This window comes from Bombus flavifrons, chromosome 9 (genome assembly GCF_040668555.2).
Source record: "Bombus flavifrons isolate JBK064 chromosome 9, iyBomFlav1_principal, whole genome shotgun sequence".
Lineage (NCBI taxonomy): Eukaryota > Metazoa > Arthropoda > Insecta > Hymenoptera > Apidae > Bombus > Bombus flavifrons.
In genome coordinates this window covers 10531200-10550818 of record NC_138450.1, presented here as the reverse complement: position 1 = coordinate 10550818, position 19619 = coordinate 10531200, and the positions used below count along the sequence as shown (strand labels likewise).

General features: G+C 41.8%; 2 protein-coding genes across 3 annotated transcripts in view; one reads left to right on the top strand and one right to left on the bottom strand.

Moving 5' to 3' along the window:
* LOC138183019 (organic solute transporter subunit alpha) overlaps window positions 1–19619 on the top strand; it is a 53220-nt gene that overhangs the window by 1486 nt on the left and 32115 nt on the right. The gene's annotated exons all lie outside the window — the stretch shown is intronic.
* The window catches only part of DAAM (disheveled-associated activator of morphogenesis-like protein), a 43477-nt gene that overhangs the window by 15991 nt on the left and 7867 nt on the right, over window positions 1–19619 (bottom strand). The window contains exon 1 of one of the 2 annotated variants that reach the window (XM_069119530.1): window positions 16354–16768. The exons of the other annotated variant lie outside the window; for it this stretch is intronic. The gene's annotated coding sequence lies outside the window, so the exon portion shown is untranslated. Of the gene's footprint in view, window positions 1–16353; window positions 16769–19619 lie in introns of those variants that run through there. 2 annotated transcript variants of the gene reach the window in all.

Genomic DNA, 19619 nt, shown 5'->3' with positions numbered 1-19619 from the left:
GAAAACAGTCGATTAAGGAATGCCTTTCGATTATGTATCACGCGCGCAATTATGACATTAACCTTAGAAGAGAAACTCGCTGGTCTGAAGATTCTAATTTCGATCGGAGTCGGGAGAGCCGCGTAGTATTTCATATGTTGATTTATATTTAGATAGGACGATGCACAAAGAGTTGAGAGCAGCTTCGAATCGGGTTATTAAACGGATGTGTCTACGTATCTCGAACCGATTGCAACGTGATTCACGTGGTGCCTAGGAGGATAAAATTGCAAGAAGCCATCGTCGCTGACATGATAATTTATCAGTGAAAATAAGACAAGCGTCAACATTTGCATGCTGCAATGATTGAGATATAAGTCTTCAAAAAACGGGGCTTTCGCCTCAAAGAAGATAAAAGATAGAATCTATATGAATATAGCGAGTTTTCATTTGTTCGATCATTAATTCGCATTTCCTAATATTTCTATTAAACAAGCTGAGCTGGTCGGACAGAAAGAGGACGAGGGAATAGCAAAACGAGCTTCGAATCTCACGGCACCGGTTATCCGGTCTCGGTAGCTATTCTTCATGACCTCCCGCCACTAGAAATCTCGACGTTAAACACTCTCGCGTGATTTGTCATCGTAGATCGCCTCGTGCATCATTCGAGAATGTTAATTGCGAACGGCTTCGTGAGACAGGCTGCACGAGATTACTCTTATTGCGCTCGATACACGCGTTCGAGGATGTACATTTTCAGAAAAGGAGAACAAAAGATACCTAAGTACGACTTAATAGAGCTAAGATCCTCCTTAGTCTCGTCATCGTCGTGTTAATCGTGTTATGATTGCTGCAATTTTGCAGCAATTCAAGGTTTGCTGAAGTGATTAAAAAACGCGGCCGATTATAATTCGAGATACGGAAATTTCCCACATTCATAGAAATGTACAGAAGAAATCGTAGGATCAAAATTGTAACAATTTGTGGAAAGTCTAAAAGCAGCTTTCCAACGCCAGAAAGGGACATAAATCCGATGATTTACGGGATGCTTGGAAAGAAAACGAACCAGAATGTTTGAGTCTAGCCTGAATTTGACAGCTTCGGTGATCGATCTACGGACACCACCAGATATTTTTGCACCGCTTTTTTTAAATGGACTACGATGTGTGTGCGAGGCGTGAAAGATAACTTAAAATGGTGACCATGTTGATGTTGATGGGAAAAAATGTTCCAGTGAAAGATTTTGGAATTTAAATCTATTCAACCAAGGTACATAGTTTCGTTTCGTTCCTCAAGGAAAACATGTTTATGGATTCGTAATAAGATATTTTCGAATGGCATTTGAATGTGAAAGTTTGTTTCTGAAATGGTAATTTCAGTAACTGTTTCCATAGACAGCTATTAGCCTAGTGGAATATTTGTTTCTGTCCGTGTGAGCGCTGTTTATGCGTTAAAATAGTCAGATCGATAAATTTCAAATTGATTGATCTTTCTACGCCAGGAAACAGAGACTCTTTATTAAGTCTTTTTATTAAGTCTCCTTATTGCTATTCACCTTTAGTTGAATGTTTCATTTCATAGCCCATAAAAATGAACGTCGGTTTGTAATAACCGGCACAATAAAACCAACACTTGTATCTGATTAAGTTTTTACGACGGAAAGCCACGAATTCCTTCCTATTACGATTAGAATACGAACAAACTAGGCCAAACTCCATTCAAGAATTCGATTGGATTCCCTTTGATAAAATAAACACGCAACAAAATTCCGTTTCTCTTCAGGAAGTAAAACACGGATTGTTCTCTCATTTCTAAGTAAGAATTCCCGGTGTCCACTCCAGAAGGATCGTGTGCAAAACAGGGAGAAAGCGAGGTCTAAAGAACCTATTCTTCTACTATGTTAAGTGATTGCGATACCCGTTCCGGATATGGAACGCATCGATCAATCGGCGCCGATAAGGGAGGGCACCCAAAAAGTTTCACTCGCCGAATATCTTCGGTGAGAGTTCGGGCTAAAGAGAGACACCTGTTCGACCGGGAGAAAGAACGAAACCGATAATTCAGCTACTTTTCAGCGACCATTGTTACATACGTTTCACCATGCTCGATTGCTTTTCCATATATGGAGATACCTGGGAACACTTTCGACTCGACATCTCGCCCTGCAAATTTCACAGTGTTCCCTCATCGAAGACAGGAATATCTCAGAGTCTGAGAAAAATCGGAAATTGGACTTCTGTACTAAAATATGATTCATAGTAAAATTGGTCGAATCATTAGGCAAGGACAACGGCCTGGCGCAAAGTATATATACGTATACATATATAATTTGCACTCGGATGCGTGCACAGAATGCGAATAGATGCGCAGCGTACGCAGCGACTTGCACAAGGAACCGTTCAGATGCGGGCTTCTTTTTCTATCTGCTTGTATAATTTTTAATTAGTCGCGGATGCGTGCGATGGTGAATGTACCTTAACGAAAATATCGCTTTTTCCTCGTTCAAGCATTCTTATAAATTGAGAGAAAAGACGAGATGATAACATTAGTTGACTTACTTAGTGCTAATTAGTCTCGTATTTTGTGAGATTTAATTACCCGTAACCGTAGCAGATTCGACAGAGACATTATATCTGAGCGACGTAAATCGATATATCTCTATAACGAGGAAATGAGTACACAATACTTCGTCTATCGTATCTTCTCCTAAGGTTCAGTCTGCGTTTTCACTTATTTATGAGGATCGTAAGAGATTCTCATAGTCTCTCTTTCGATATCAGTCGCCCCATTGTTAATAATCAGAGCCAGAGAATCGCGAGTAGGATTTCTCCTTTCGATTACGATTTCCATAATCTGCTTGTATAAATGTAACGAAAAAAGAAAATTGCTCGCGCAAATCGTCATTCTAAGGACGATTAAACCACATCAAGATTCCGCAACGCACGATTTACGACAATAGTGTAGAGCAAAATGTGTCCAAGATCGTCAAACGATTGGATTTTCAATCTTCGTGATTCATTAACATGGGCGCTTTCGAAATTTTCAAGAAAAACTGTTATGCCATATATACGACAACGTCGCAAGAGACGCAAGATTTTTAGCATGGCAGTTCATAGCAATTTAGTTATTGCTGCGGGTGATTCAGTGGTTGTAGCAGGAATCCACAAGCTTTGGGTTGGAATATGCAACTATCGAAGCGAGCCCCTGGCGATCCCGCCGGCAAAAACGATCGAGCCAGACTTAAACCAGTCGATCGTAACGAGGTAATCGCTAAACATCTAGTCAAGTTGCGTCCAAGCTGGCCAGAATGGTTCCGAAAAAAGACATAGAACGCGATCACCGACACGGATAACTACATACGTTTGCATATACGATTATGTAGCGGAGTGATTTTCCTATGAACGGTAAAATTCAATATGTAATTTCTACGACGATATCATGATCCGTACGGCTGTTTATTAATCTAGTTGAAACACGATTATCATCGAGTTGTCAATCCCTACCAGGTGAACGGGTAACTTTTAATTGACGGAAGTGAGCATCGATTTGTGGTATGCCAAGTGATTTTTCACGGTGTAAGAACCACAATCCAAGATCATCTATAGAACTTTACGTTTCCGGCTAGCTGCGGAAATGAGAACAAAAACAGTAGAAGACTTACATAGGAGCACAAGCGCAAAGGAATTTCAAGCGCAGTTTCCAAATTAAAACGATTTTCAATATCGAATTTGAAAACGAGACTGTATTTTTTACACATTCGTAAAGTTGTTTTGCTTGTTCGATTAATCATTTATATAAATATTACAACGTTGATCACAAGAACATTACCAGATTTATCTTGCCCATCTTCTCCAGCACGGTGTCCATTCTAGCTGTTGATAATGAACCACTTCCTGGAAAGGAATACCTTTCGGATTATGTCCGCAATGGGATGATGTCTTGCTCGAAGCGTAATCAATTTTTTTTCTCAGACGATCAAGATTTTTCCACAAACACTGATAAATTACGCATATCCTGTATCACGGATGGAGCTAAACCGACGCGATATGTTCCCTTAATAAAGCGGTACACAATGTTCTTGCGAGTAATTTCACCAGACTTCGATTTCATTCGCTATCACGGAGAAATCCTGCTTCTCGTCGCTTGGAAACTTCTACGAAGCCGGCTCCATGAAAGAAACCACTAATCGAATTAATTGATCACGGAGATTCTGCGGTGGAATCGGAACCCTCGTTATTCCTCCAGTCACTATTGTCTTGAGAAAAGCTTCTCATCGGATCTTTCTTTCTTTGCAAGTTATCTTAACAATCTCTGCTTGCCATTGACCAAATATTATCCCGTTTCTTTGTCACGACATCATTTCCTATTCGAAACACCAAATCGAATCGGTCTTCTTCTAGTTTTCTTCGTAATCTTTTTTCACCATGTCTCGTTAATTTAACGAGCAAGTTCAAGGACCGATTAAACAAAATAAAGCCGGGAAACGAGTTTGAGGCGCGACGTCTCGTCGTGAGCATGGAACGCGAGAGGATCGCGGCTGCGGAACCTTCTTGCTCGCGATTGTAGGTTGAACTGCCAGGTGAAAACACAACACCTCTCAACCTGCACAGGTGCACACAGAGGCCTCTCGGCTGGCCCCTGAAAGGAAGGGGGGCCTACTTGTGCTGCGGGGACTGTTCAGCACGGATACCTTAATCTTTGCTTGACCATCCGACCGATATTGTTTGACATTTTAATATGCGGAACTAACATTAGAAGAAATGAGCAAATTTCAAGAACCTTTGGAAAATTTGGTAATGGGATACTTTCAGAGATTCGCTATCCCTTGTATCGTAAAACTAGGGGAATGATTTTCTTTGAGATAAACGATTCATAGGTGTCAAAAAGCATCCGACAACTTTACGAAGAAAAGGTTTTGTTGCAATTGGCGTGCGCGATACGAAAGATAAAGCTTTTCGAAGATGATTTTATGCCCCCCTCATTTTTTCTTGGCCGCCGAGACATTGATTAAACGAAATTACATATACATGCAGTTCGCTCAATTCGATATCGGACAAAGTTAATACCAGGTTTAATGACACGCAGGTTAAAACCTTCGCGTCGATAAAGTTTTATTGCTCGACCGAATACTTTTCTCTCGGCCTAAAGCTTTCGACGCTTCGAATGGAAGAGACGTTTCGAGATAAGTTGGCCGGGATGGGCGTGAACGACCCAAATTTTACGCGACTCGGCGCTTTTGGAGTTTTTGCCTTGCTGTCATGAATGAATATTTATACGCAGCCGAATGCAAGGTAATATGTAATTTGTCAGCACGGTAAATGTACGCGGAGTTACGCGGGTTCGAGGGAAAATGCTTTATGAAGCATCAAAGATACCTTCCTAAATATCGCTTTTACTTCAAAGGAACATGTGCACGTAATTCTAAATACGAGTGGAGAACGTGCAGTACATTTAGGCTAAAATACCAACAGCTAGCAGTTCTTTCCCTTTCTTGCATTTGCTTGTGCACTTTTCGGTGATAGCTCTGTTGCCTACGAAGCAAGATCTGACCAGCTGGCCGCCATATTACGAACCTACGCGAGAAGAGACGTGTACGCAAGAAGAATTTGTAATTTTGCGATAAGTTTCCTGTTACCGCGTGATATTGTTGAGAATTCTGTAAATTCTCTATCTGTACGTCTTTTCGAAAAAGCAGAGAAGAAACGTAAAGGGTTTTTGAAAGTGCAGTCATGAAAAACGCCAGCCAAATCGGGAAATTTGCAGAGCCAAAAATGAAAACGTTGCTGGATGCAGAAAAGGTACGAAAATTGTTGGCATTTTCTCTTGGAAGTTCTGTTCGTTTCCGTGGACTTTTGGTAGTCGTGCTCGAGTACGATTGCGTGTATATTGTACTTAAACGGGCAGCAGGTGGAACAGGAGGTAAAAAGCGGCCAACCAATAGTCAGTCGTGGAAATCGCGAGAGGTGTACGCGTGCCACGTGCTTTCGAGTCACGAGAGACATAGCCTTCCACGGGCTGGAGGAAAGATTAGGGAAAAAAACAAACAGAGCTTTGTTCCTCGTTCGAATTAGGATGCTGAGGACAACGATGTAGAAAGAAATCGTCCTTGTTTGCCTGTCTGCCGACAACCTTGCAACGGAATGCATTCTCGTCTCTTCTCGCTACCGAACGACTGGTTTTTCTGCAGTAAAACGAGACGCACGAACGTGATCACCAGATTTTTTCCTGTTTCCACGGGGGAGGAGAGTTCCGCCGTCGTGCTCGATCACCGGCCTTGAGCACATTCTTCGTCGCGGTGGTCCTCCGAGTCCTGGCGACATTTCAATCGAGTTAATTCGAATCCAGTGAACGTCGAGTTTGCAAATTACGCTTTGAACACACCGCGAACTGCAGATCGAGGTTTATTGGATCCGAATTGTCGGCATCGTTCGTTTTATCGCTCGTCAAAGTGTCTCATGAGCTACGGAACGCAATGTAAATCGAATGATTTAGCATCTACATGATCATTGCGTCTTTTTACAAGATCGAGAGCAAGATCGAGAAACACAGCTTTGAATTATGACGGTCCATCTTTTTTTGAATGCTGCGATTTACACGAATCGGTATTTTTGTATATTGCTTTAACAAATACCATTTACAAAATGCTTGAAGTCGAGCTATGCCATGTTATACTCTGCGTTCTGACAATAGGAGAAAAAAGAGATAAGGAGAAAAATTTCATAGGCATATTCCATCGTTCAGGAAGACAACGCTTGTAAAGCATCGAAGAGACGAACGGTTGTAAAGTCGGCAGTATCGGCCTTGTAACCAAGAAAGAGCAGGTATGTACTTGTTCGCGGAAACGCAGCACACCGAAGGTAGAAATAGAGGAAGGTTTCTCCGGCTCGTTTTCACCGGTAATGTCGGTAACGTTGTACTGGTCTGCGCCTTTACGCGCATTCCTGCGATAACACGACCAAACGAGTCGACACGATCGATTAGCAGCAACGCCATTAACCATCGTCGGCTCGCGTAACCGAGCCTCGCATTTCCATCGATATTTGAAAAGTGTCAACCATTCGACAAAATTATACGCAAATATTGTATGTCACAACGTTTGGAACATCGAAAATATTTCGCGGGCATAGCGTATACAGAAATTTATGGTCAATGGTAGAATCTACATAAGTCTGAATGACCGATCAGAGAAATTGAAATTAGTCAGAATGATATTTACGACAAAATAGTTCGACTATATTTTAGATTTTCAATTAGACGAATCTCGTTAGTACTTTTGCGATCGATTAATATTTTTATTCGGTACTAACATTATAAGCTACGAAAAGGTATATGTATTTTTTTCGAAACCAATAATTTAAGCGAATATTTTAATTCTCAGAGGATTAAAACCAGATTAATACTCTATCGATAAAATAATTCCTTCCTTCATGTACGCGTTCCTGTGGCTCCACAATTAATGACGCAAATATCAATCATTACGACTTATTTTATCGTTCGCAGTGCAAAAGTATATGGAAGTAGAAATCGGCATCTAAATCGATATGGAATCGTTAAGAGAGTTGCTTAATGATGCCACCATATCAAACAAAAATTATTACGAATGGGAATGGCGCATTTTGCTACCTCGATTACATCGATCGTCACGATTATAGTCGCATGAGTGTTCGCATATTGCGTTTAGTATCCTTATAGACTCAATAAGAAAGAATGCTTCGCATCCATACGATACGTTTAATGCAATTGACTGCACACGTCAGGCGTAAATTGAAATAGAAAAATAGAAAAATTGAAGGTAAACACGTCCATACAAACATCTGAATACAATGAACTCTTAACGATCAGCCTAAGAGAAATTGCATTTGTCAAAGATTTTCCACGCTCACGCACCAACTGACTGACGGCAATAACCAATGCTTGTTTAAATTCACAAGCGTTCACAATTCGCTTGTGAATGCTTATTACGCGTACCTCGGTGATTTCAATGACCGCATAGACGCGCAATAAGACTTGGAAAAACATGCACAAAGCGGTGCAATGTAAAACACGATTCTAAACAATTTAACGTGGAACGTGTTACGGAAGAGTCGCATTTGAAAAGGAGATAATCTCATAAATTTCCAATCCACGTTTCACCTTCCCTTGTGCAACTTAGATGTAAAGGACCACCTACTAGAAACACGAAGCAATCGTCTTGAAACCACAATCTTAAACACGCGTGAGTGGTACAGCTTGTTACTTAAGTGGTGCACTTCACGTGCTTCAAAAGACCACCATATCCAGCCAGATAAGGCGATTTTCAAGCGGAATGCGTAACATAAACTTTTGAAAAGTAGTGCGTTGTCTTCCGGTTAATGTGTGGCCAATCTCGGTTGATGGCACCGTGTATATCGCTTAGAATTTAATTATATCTTCATTCGCTTTGCTTCCCCTATATGAATTCGAAGTTGTTCCAAGTTCTGTCTACAGCTCAACAAAGTTCTCCTTTTTCAAGTTCAGCCTTCCATTATAGGTCGATTATATACATATGTACACTCCCCCGATACATGCGTATGTATTTCGAGGTCCTAATCGGTGTCAACTACTGCACGTATCGACCTACTGAGAAAGACCCGTTAAGTTGGACCTCCCTTCCCCTCTCTTCATCTTTTTCTCTGTCTATCTTTTGACTTTTAGAACACCGAACGACTCACTCTACTACGCTGCATCATTATGCCATTTAAGCGGGAAAATCGCCAGAGTTCGCAGAACTTTAGGATGATTGTAATTTTATTTAACCTAAGTTCTTTAAGAATTCGCAAGATCGATGGCGATGCTAAATATTAATGGAAATAACGTTATTCAGTGAAATGCATTAAACGCAGAGTATTTGAGGATTTACGAGACTGAGCTACACTGTTGTATCGAGCGTGGGCGCTCAGACCGTCGCGTGGGCTCATTCAAACATTATTTCGTTATTCCATTCTCGTCTGTGCTGATTTCATGGGCACCAAACGTCCGGCCAGCCACCTTCGTGACTTTTCCCAACTATTAACCATTTTCTGCACGTTCTGGACCTTTTGTCCAACACGATGCTTCATGGATAAGATATTATAGATTTACATATGTCAAACAGACTGTTATACTGCAAAGCAAACTACCGTTACTAGTCTTCGTACTTTTGAAGTTCGCGAGAAAAGACAGTTACGTTCTAGATTATCCAGTAACATTTATACAATTCTTACGGAAGGTCATCGATTTCACAGAAACTTTGAGTGATTTCCACTGTGCTTACAACAAATCCAGAGATATTGATTATTTAAGCAAGAACTTAGGTGTACTTATGTGTATGACAACGTTCAGGGAAACACGGTCATGAAATATTAACATGAAAATCATAGCCCGCAACTCGAAAGAAAATGACTATAATAAGCGACAACGGCAGAGGAAGCGTCACAGAAATAAGTATAAAAAGCTGCTCGTAATTTCAAGATATTCGGGTCGCGAACTTAAAGGCCGATCTCGAACATTAGACGTTTCTTGCACGTTCGTTGTTTTTTGTCCGACATATCGATCACACCGATAGGTGCAATGAATTCAAAAGGGACCCATTTTCGAATAAATTAGAACAACTGATAAGGTCCTCAGTCCTATTTTACGTGGAAGAAAATTGAAAACATTCCAAGTGAGATTCCTTGACTTCAACTTTGCGGAAATATCATAAAGATTATTCGATCCTTTTACTAGTAATAACCGTGACACAGCATATATATGATGCTTGATAAAAATCGTGGCACACTGACCTCCAGTAGTATTTTAGAATAAATTTACTGGGGTCCACCGACGGTAACGGTGCCCGATTCCGATGCGGGGAACACATTTTCGATTCGATAGGCGTGCTGAAAGGTCGATCTACGAGGATCTACGTGATTGTCGCTTCGTTGCCATTGTTTTCGTGACTCGCCTTTCTGCAACCGACTTAATTACGATTTCATGACACGTAAGTCGGTGTGCAGACGACACTATTTCGTATGCACGTCCAGGAAAAGTCCGGAATATTGTTATCAAATGGCTACAACAATTTACAATAGTTGATATTTGATCCGATGAAACTAAAGCTTTTAACGAAATCTCCTTGGAGAAATCCATCTTGATTATACATAACAGAGAGGAAGTACGGTTTAAAATTCAATGCCTTTTATTCTCCTTCAAAGCCATGGACTGAAGTCCACTTCCGAGGCGTTCTTAATTAGCCTGCGAAGTCTAGTAGCCCGAAGCTCGGTCGAAAGAAATCGGAACACACGACAGCATGAAACATTTCCATGGCCGTTATTCCAGCAACATATTGCCTTTTCTCCGATTATCTTGACGAATCGTCGAACAAGGTCTTTCGTGACAGGGGTGCGCGATGCGACGGAATCTAGACCAGTTCCAGCGAGCAGATCGAAGAAAATCACACGAAAGAGACGTGTGAATATGTAGATTAATCGGTTGTTTGCGAGCAAAACCAGAGAAGGATAGGAGTGGTTCGATTCGCGCGCTACTCGATTACTCTCTTATCTATCGTAGTAGGTTAGTGGGCCGTAATTTTTGCCGCATCCTACTGCGATAAATCGTCTATCTTGACCGGCCGATTTTTCGCTTCGTTTCCTCTTGTTGCATTCTTTCATCGTTTCGAGGAGAAACGAAAATTTCACGCATGAAGGCTTACCTAAGAAGTTTAACTGGAAGGCGGTCTTTCTCTAGTACCGCGGTGTGCCGATGATAGGTTGCACCGTAAGATTAGACTAGTCGCTGATAAGCTCTTCAGGCCGTAAGTTCGCCACAGTCATGCCAATACAGCGTTATCCTCGCCGCCAAATAAGAAATAACAAACCGCATCTACCGATTCGTGTTCGGCAATGTGGAACTGGCGCGAGGAGGAACTTTCGAACTTGAGATGATAAGCTACTCTCACGGCGGGGTCGTCCATAGATCATCGTCGCGTGTTCCTCGATTTGTTCTATGTACCGTTGGACTTAAATGCCAGGGTTAAGTAACGCATACTCTCACGAGAAAAGATGAATTTACGAGTGAACGCTTACTAAATTAACTTGTTCTATCCACGGTCACGATTATCCAGACGCTCGGCGTACTTGTACACAACCACGCAATTCGCATTTATCAAGCCCACTTTCTAACACGTTTATGGAACTCGACGATATGTAAATCTCGGGCTTTATCAGAATATAGCCGAAGCATTCTTTACATTTTATAAAAATTCCTATCGTTCTTGTAAAATTACGAGCTAAAATCCTTCAGAAATTCTTCACGAAGCTCAATGCTGAAGTCATCTAATGCTTATAATCTTCTTTTTTCCTCTTTCGAAACGGAAACACCCTACTGTAAGCTAGTCTATCTCCGACTAACTTTCTTCACGGTGTTCGCACGAAATACATTCCTAATTCGCGGCTGAATCTCACTGGTGAGTCACTCGACACACACGAACAAGGACTGGTGCTCCTCGTGGGTGGAGCACGAAACCCTTAGGCCCAGACGAAATCAATAATAGCACGCCTCCGCGATATAGAACGCATAGAGACAAATTCGTCGTACAGTAAATAAGAAAGAAACGGAATGAGCAATGGTGAAATTCGAGCAGTTACCTCTAACCTCCAAGATTGATCTTCGCTTAGAACGTACTGACATCACCCTATGGTGATTCGCGATCGATCGATATTGCCTGCTCACGATTCCAGCTCAGCTCCGGAGATGATTTAATTAAAAGAACTCGAATGACAAGGGCCAGGAGTCGATAGTGTAGTATTACCTCTGTTCCCCTGTCACTGGATTGCTGCCAGTATATCCGAGCTCCTGTCGGATTAAGCGAATAGGAACAGCTGATACTCTGGCAGTGAAGCTTGCCTAGTATCGTGTTTGCGTGTTTCGAATTGGGGCTTGCTCACATCATGAGGCTATATATAATAACGAAATAATTAACTCGTGGAGAATGAACAGGTATGGGTAATCCTGCGCTCTCTGATGTTCAATGTCAGTCCATTGATTGACGTTCGACTTTCGATGTAACTGTAAATGATGAATCTATCGATATCCAGTGATGCAAGTATTTGAATAGGAATACAAATTTATTGCACGAAACGAGAGAGAGAGAGAGAGAGAGAGAAAAGTTCATTCAGACAAATCGTTGAAAGAACAGAAATCAGATAAAGAAAGATTTATATCCTTGCAACACAAGTCTTGTTTCAATAAACGAAGCCTAGCCACCAAATTCGGATAATTTCTCTGGTTAGGAAGAATCTATCGGACAATCACGGAGTCCCGTCCCTTCTTCGGATTCCCCACGACGACGACGCCACCGCGTGCAACATCTTGGCACGAGTTCAAGCATTCGTTATTCCTTGCACGCTTCACGGCTGTCCCCTCTTCATTCCGCTTCTTTGCGATGTGGCGACCAGCTAGCGACGGTCTTTTTCTTGGTTATCCGTATTTACGATTTTAGGAGACACTCACAACGACGAACGGAGATCGAAGAGAATATAAGAGAGACAATATTTCGTAAAAGAACTCGATTAAATCCCATAATTAGGCGGTATTTGCATTCTAATCGTTACTCGTTTGAGGAAGTTTACAATTCTTCGTTTTCTGTCTGAAATGTTTCTTCTTTGATTACTTTCTCAACCAAGTATTAAAGTTTTGTCGAATTTGATCCACCAAGATTTATATTACAATGTTCTGAAGACGCTTTGCTTTCACTTCGTCAGCTTTGAGATAGCTCGCAAGCTTATTTTACTTTATATTCCGTAAAAGATAGTATACCTCAAAATCTGTGAACCTGGTACTGCAGATTGGTAAACAGAGTTATACTTAACGGAAGCCATTCCCTGTTACCTAATTAATCCAATCGTTTTCTATCGGCCCGATAAAATTGTAGTAGAAGAGCGCGGTGGAAGGGAGGAACGAGTAAAATTCGGGCCTGTTCCGCATTTTGACAGGTGAAAAATTGTGAACGCATTCTTGCTTGCCGGTCTGCTTCGAAAGAAGGCACGAGCACCATCATCTTCTCTTTGTCGATGAAATAAAAAAAAAAAAGAAATAAAATAAGATTAACAAGGGAACGAAGATTGCCGTTCAAATGAGGTGGTCATTAAGGCGATTGCTTATTACTCATGCCAGCTCTTTTTGCGACATCACATTTTTCACCAGCGATTTCTTCGCGTGCTAAGAAAAAAAAAAACGGTTTACGGTATCCTGACGGGCCGAAACGATAGCGCTGTTTATGCTATCAGCTCGAGACGTTACCACTTTCACAATGTGTCTTAGACTTTAGACTGTCCAATGCCTGTAGAATGACTCAAATTAGTTCAAAGTTCGTTTTCTATAATCTCTTCCAAGTGAAGTCCAAATGAAAATTAACGAAATTTAAATAGATACCGAGCTGTTACAGCGGTCTGGTCGGATATTTAAGACGACGGGGAACAGCAAATTAGAAATAAGTTTACCGTTAGAGAGTATCCGAAGCGGCGCTCGTTCGTCGTAAAAGCAACGCGAACCTACACTTCATTAGAAGCATGGTTATTATCGTGGCACGTAAACCGATAATTTATATCGAAAAGAATCACTTCCGTGTTGCGGAACATCGTCATATTTAATTGTAACTCTTCGAGGTAAGTAGGAGCAACATTTCACGTATAGCACGTTCGTTCCACTGGTCTCGTGCCGTCAACCAAGAGAAACTCATTCATGATACATGATGCTCTTGACATTTAACGATAAAGAACGTCCAACTGTTTGCCCTCTTCACCGCTACTTCTACCTTCTGGTCGTGTTTTACCAAGCCACTCGAACATTTTCGGTAACGCCAGACCTTCAAAGGCTATGCTTTATCTCTCGTGCGATAATACTCTTATCTTGCTCGCCATCTGTCTTTTAGAGTCGCCAGAATTTCTAAATTCCATAAGAAACAGCTGTGGATAACAAACGAGTGTTTCGATCATTAATTTGCAACTTTCTTCGAGGTAGTTAGGGGCTTTAACACAGGAAGCAATAGTATTTATGAAAATTTATTCGTTTGGAATAGAAACTTGGTTTTTGTTTAAATACATAGCTATTTTGTTACAAATTTTGCATTTTCCTCGTTCTAATAACAGACATAAACTTCAGCATAGACTGAATTTTATTAATGGATAGTAACGTAGGATTAACATTTCCTCTAATGATTTGTATTTAGTTCGGAAAATAAATCGCTACGTACATCCATTTGTCTAACTTTTTATTGTTACTTTATCGTTACTTTGACACGAATGCTGCACTACTTCTTTGCCGATAATGTTCGAATCTCCTTTCCATTCCACGTATTAACCTCAAAACGTTAATTTGCAGTTAGACCTAATCACCTGAGCGATCGGGAACTGTAACAAACCTTTCTCTAATTTCCGATGTTATATGAAAATAACACGACCGACATCAGGACCAAACTCACTAATGAGAACCAGTTTCGGCATGGTAAATCCATAGGGAAACAGAGAATCAGGGTCGACATTATAAATCTATTAAACATTCATTCATCTAACCTTGACTGTGTCGAGGTGGGAAAGTGGTTTAGACAGCTAGCAAACTTGTACTTTCCACGTCGATTTCCTGAAACAAGAAAATGTGCTCCTAATAGAAGAAGCCCTCGACGACGGCTCTCGATCAAGCGCGCGTAAATGTCGATAGACGTCACGGAAAAAGGGAAGAAATTACGACAATTCAATTGCGTAAACCATGGAGGAAACGTATGACAGGTTTTTTCGACAAGCATACTCCATTGGCATTAATTGAAATCGAGATTCTGATCAGCAAAGTATAATTGACTAATTAGTTATAATTTTTTGAGTTCGGCATTGAACGAAATGCGATTAGAGTATGTTATCCTCCAATTTATAATTCAAGATCTGATTATTGTTCTCCGTTTCGAAACGGAATTTTCCGGGAGATCGACCGAACCACCGCGTCAGTCATCTGCACAACACATAGGACCCTTCCAAGGACATAGTGCGCTGAAGACTTAATGGAAGAAAGAGCACGAGATTTTAAAAAAACTACTACGAATCGTCTTACACAGATTCCACACGAAACACACAGACTTCGGCAATAACTTTCAGACATACAGTTTTCCTCTATTGCAAACACATACTCAATTATTATTTTTTATTTCCCTCTGCCGAACTTGAAACGAGTAGTAATTTTATTCAAATCGATGCACCATCCCGCAACATTTCCATTAAATTCCTGTGTCAAGATAAAATGTAGCAAACGTTGATGCTTTTTAAGCAAGGCCCGCATTTCTTCGTTCCGAAAGTTCATTTCGTAATAGCAAATCATGTGCCGGGACCGGCTAAATGACAAACGTTGTTCTAGCGATGGTTTTCGTAATATCCATGAGGGAAATGCCATTGCAATGTATGGAAAAAGAAATCGGTTTGAAATCCCGAGATACCTTGCCGACGATCTATCAGCGGTCTTCGTTTCCTGCATCGTCGAAATCAATCTGATGTCCAGTCACTTTCATTTTCATGCCTGAACACGACCCGAAGAGAGATAGCGCAAGAACGTTAATTAACGCAACATCGCATCCCCGTCATCTTCCTGGTCCTTGAGTTACGTAAAAACAAGAAGTGACTTGCAATCGACGGCGACACCACACAAAACGGAATTCCGTGTTGCACGTGTATCACGTGTCCGCGCCAACTCGACAACGCGTCAACGATACTCGCCACATCGAGAGGATCTCTGGTGGTCTAGCGGAACGCTTCGAAATGGCTCGTCTAGTGGTGTATTGCATCTGACTTGCGGTATTTTCCGGTATGACAGCATCATGAAACTCGATGATGCTTGCTAGATACAGATCGGTGACTCGTACACTTCCGAAGAGATGTTACCATCGCTAATCATACGCGATTTATTTCAGTAGCTAATTGAACCGTTTAATTCAAAAGTGATATAGATAGAAAAAGTTAATTGCTGGATAATGAAAGGAGAAAGTAAAAATTCCGTAAGAGGCCGCGTGGGCGATTCTCACTTATCTTGTTAACCACCGAGAAACTAATGAAGATACGCTTACACAATTTTTGTACAACATAGAATGAAGCTGCGGTTCGAGCTGCGATGTTAAACCAAATAGGCAAAAAATTGACTTGTACCACTTTTACATTAAGCAATTCAATTATTTCCACAATTTATATAACGATGTACAACGATATTCGCGCTTCCGGCTTGGACTCGAATCAAATTCATAATAATTTTTCGGATCGCGCCGATGAAAAAATGATCCACATCCTCCGGTCAATTGGCCGACTGCTCAACACGGATAAATTCGTCTATATTAAAAGATAGCCGACAAAGGGTGTTCACACTTACGAGTCAGCGGGAGTGGCGCTCGTGTGACGGCGCGTGCTGGTCGATCTCAGCAAACGACATCTTTTAACGTCGATTTCTATTGATCCTGTGCAGCTGATGCTTCCAATACATGTAGTTCACGCTCAAGCGTTAAATGTCCTCTCGAAACGCGCTGGAGTGCGGTTCACTTTCAACGACATCCCTCTTTGACCAGATCGAAATAGGAACGGGGAACTGCCAGAATCTGTATACACAAGATCGATCCCTTCGTCTCGCAATATAATTCCCTTGATCGGAACGAGAGAAACACGATCTTCTTTGCTACTCCACTCACTTGCACACACTATTGACAATCGATTGAACGGTATATGTTTAGTAATTACGTAAACGTTAGATCGTACGGATGATTCACGAAAATGCGCGTTCCGAGTTGGAAGATTCCACGAGGAAAGATCTCGCAATTCTCGGCAGACGCTGCTCGTCTACCACAACGGGCACGAGAGCGTCGACCACGTGGTGGAAGAAGCGAGTCTCGACACGACTCGAAGGAGTCTCCGGCGAATTCTGCGAAGTCTTTGTGTGCGTCTACAGGCACGTGTGTCTGCGTGAAAATGCGTGTTTCTCGCGTGTCACGTGGCCCTTAAGGCTGGCTCACAAGGGGCAGAAGCGTGGAGACCGAAAGCCATTGTTGTCGTCGCGTTAGCATCGGGTCTTGCTGCTACTGCCTACGCGAAAGAGTCGTCGATGGAGGGTAGTTTATGGCACGGCACCCCATAGGGGACTGGAGCCCTCGTACCATGGACCAAACATCTGCCCAAGTCCCCACCACTGGCTGCCCTACCGAACACCGCGTTTCGACCAGCCGGGTTATACCCTTCTTTTTTATGCTTTTTCCTTCGGTACGGCCCGAGTTTCTCGACGTTTTAGCCCACGCTTCTTAACCGCATGTTCGCTCGAAAATGGTAAACAGAGCGAGCGAGCAAGTGAGCGAGCGGAGTACTTGCAACCGAGCGTGTGTACACGGTGCAATTTGCGTGGCGATGCGTACTAGCTAATGCTCGCGGGAAAGGAACGCCGAGGGCAGCGATGTCGAAGCGATTAGGGCGGTTCCAGAGATGCATAATGCATACGCGTTGATGCATGCCTTCTATGATCGATTTCATGGCATTGTTTTAAGCGGGTCGCGTGTTTGTAGAGCGCAGACTGCACCACCCGAAGATACGTCTCGATCCAATGCAAATATCATAGAATCGAATAATAATAACTATTGGCCCAGCAAGGAGAATTATATAAATTGTTCGATGAGTGTGGAGTTTATTCTGATGTGAATGAACAATTTCAAACATCGAGATCTTGCCGGAAATGCAATGCTAATTTAATGCGTCACCACACCCTATGTTCCAGCGGCGTTCATGCCCCATAGCAACACCGTAATTAGGATTGTTTCACGGTTTATTAAGGACGAGTCGGCCACGCTTTTGGGTGCGCCATTTCGTGCCAACACTCCGTTCGTCGATAACGCAAAGCGTTGCCTTCCGTGAACCTGTTCGCAACTTGGAGCTATTTACTTTAAGTGTAACACACATGTAATCCGCGTGCAATATTTTTTCATTAATTACCCGCAAACATTGAACCTTATTCGTGAACAACGTTTTCGTTCCAAATAACAAATACAACCCAGGAATCGCAATATTTCTTGAGTATCTCGATTCGTGTCCGTCTTTGATTACTCTTTCAGTGATCGGTACGCGCAGCGAAAGGAAACCAACCACTAGAGTCTATTACAACAGCGTGCACGCACGCAAACGTCGCCGCGTTAATTATATGCGAGCGGAGAAAGAAAGAGTACGTAACGCGTGCATAACGATTTTGCGCGACGATCGGCACGCCGATGACGCGCGATCTAGCTGCAAATTGCAGCTGGTCGCAGGAGGGTTGGCTCTACAATTGACAGCAATTGACGACAATTAGGGACAGGAACGATGACAGTCGTGATTTCGTCGATGAACGGGACGACGCGACGCGAAGCTGTGGAACGCCTTCGGATTTAATCCATGCCTCCGACACTTTCGCTTAACGAGACCGCGCGCACTTTAATGAAAAGTGTAACTGTATTCGAATCACAGTTTCACTCGATTCAAATTATAACATAAAAACAGGATAAACGTTATAGCTAATTATCTAACGTTTCGATTATGATTAAAAATCAACTGAATAACGATTCTCTAATTGTTTAAAAAGGAGAAATCCAATGAATAAACTCAAGTTTAAAAAATAATAACCATCGCAGAGTTGTAACAAAGAAAAGAGTTTAACGAGATAATTGCAGAGCTTTTGAATGGAAATTCCACGATTTTGCTCGAAATTAAAGTATCTTTGAAAACCTGTTAAGGCATTTATGTCGATCGTTTTGCTAAAAACTGTCGTACTGACGTGGTCAAGTATAGATCATGGTTGGCGGCACAATTATTTCTGTAACTTAGAAGGAGGAAAGAGAAAAAAGACAGTGGCGTAGAGCCACTGATGGAATATCTTCATCGAATCGAGTTGTAACAAGGACATAATTTCGAACGAGACTGGATGAAGTAAGAGGCGAGACCACCGGTGTCCTTGATGCCAGTTTCTCCTAACAAGGGTTGCCGGTTGGTCTGCTGAAGTGGCTGCGCGACCAAATGAACATCCCATAAAGGGACGCGTTGAACCTTTCTGAGAAAGTCCAGTTGGGATTCCAGGGGAGGAAGAAAACCTTAGGGACGCGATATATGCGTGGCTCGATGAGGCAAAGAAGGGAGGACAGTTTTCAGGGAAGAGAAACGTCCAGCCACTCGAGACCCTCTGCATTTTCCTCTTTGAATTCACAAGAAAGCTGAAAATTATACTAATTTTTATTTAAATAATTATACAATGCTGGGAGAATGGAAAATATTTTTTAATCTCGTCGTCTTTGCGTTTTTGCCTTTGTCATTGTTATTGCACTACTGATTACGAGTGGAACTCGAAACATCAATACGTACTACATATTGATTTCTCATTCACGTGAGTCATTGTTTCGTCTCGAGAGATTTGCACACGTTCGTTTCACACCTTGAAGGGTGTTTGACGAAAAGATTAGCCGGTGCTCGTATACCTTTCTCGTCTAGTTCACAATACAAAAAGTTGCAGTTCAAACTCCGAACAAACATCTAGAACTATTGATCAAATTAAAATTAATCATAATTTCTCTTTTACACTCCCGCCTCTTCTACTAGCATTTTCACAATGGTTTTAGATTAAAAAAAGACCTGTTT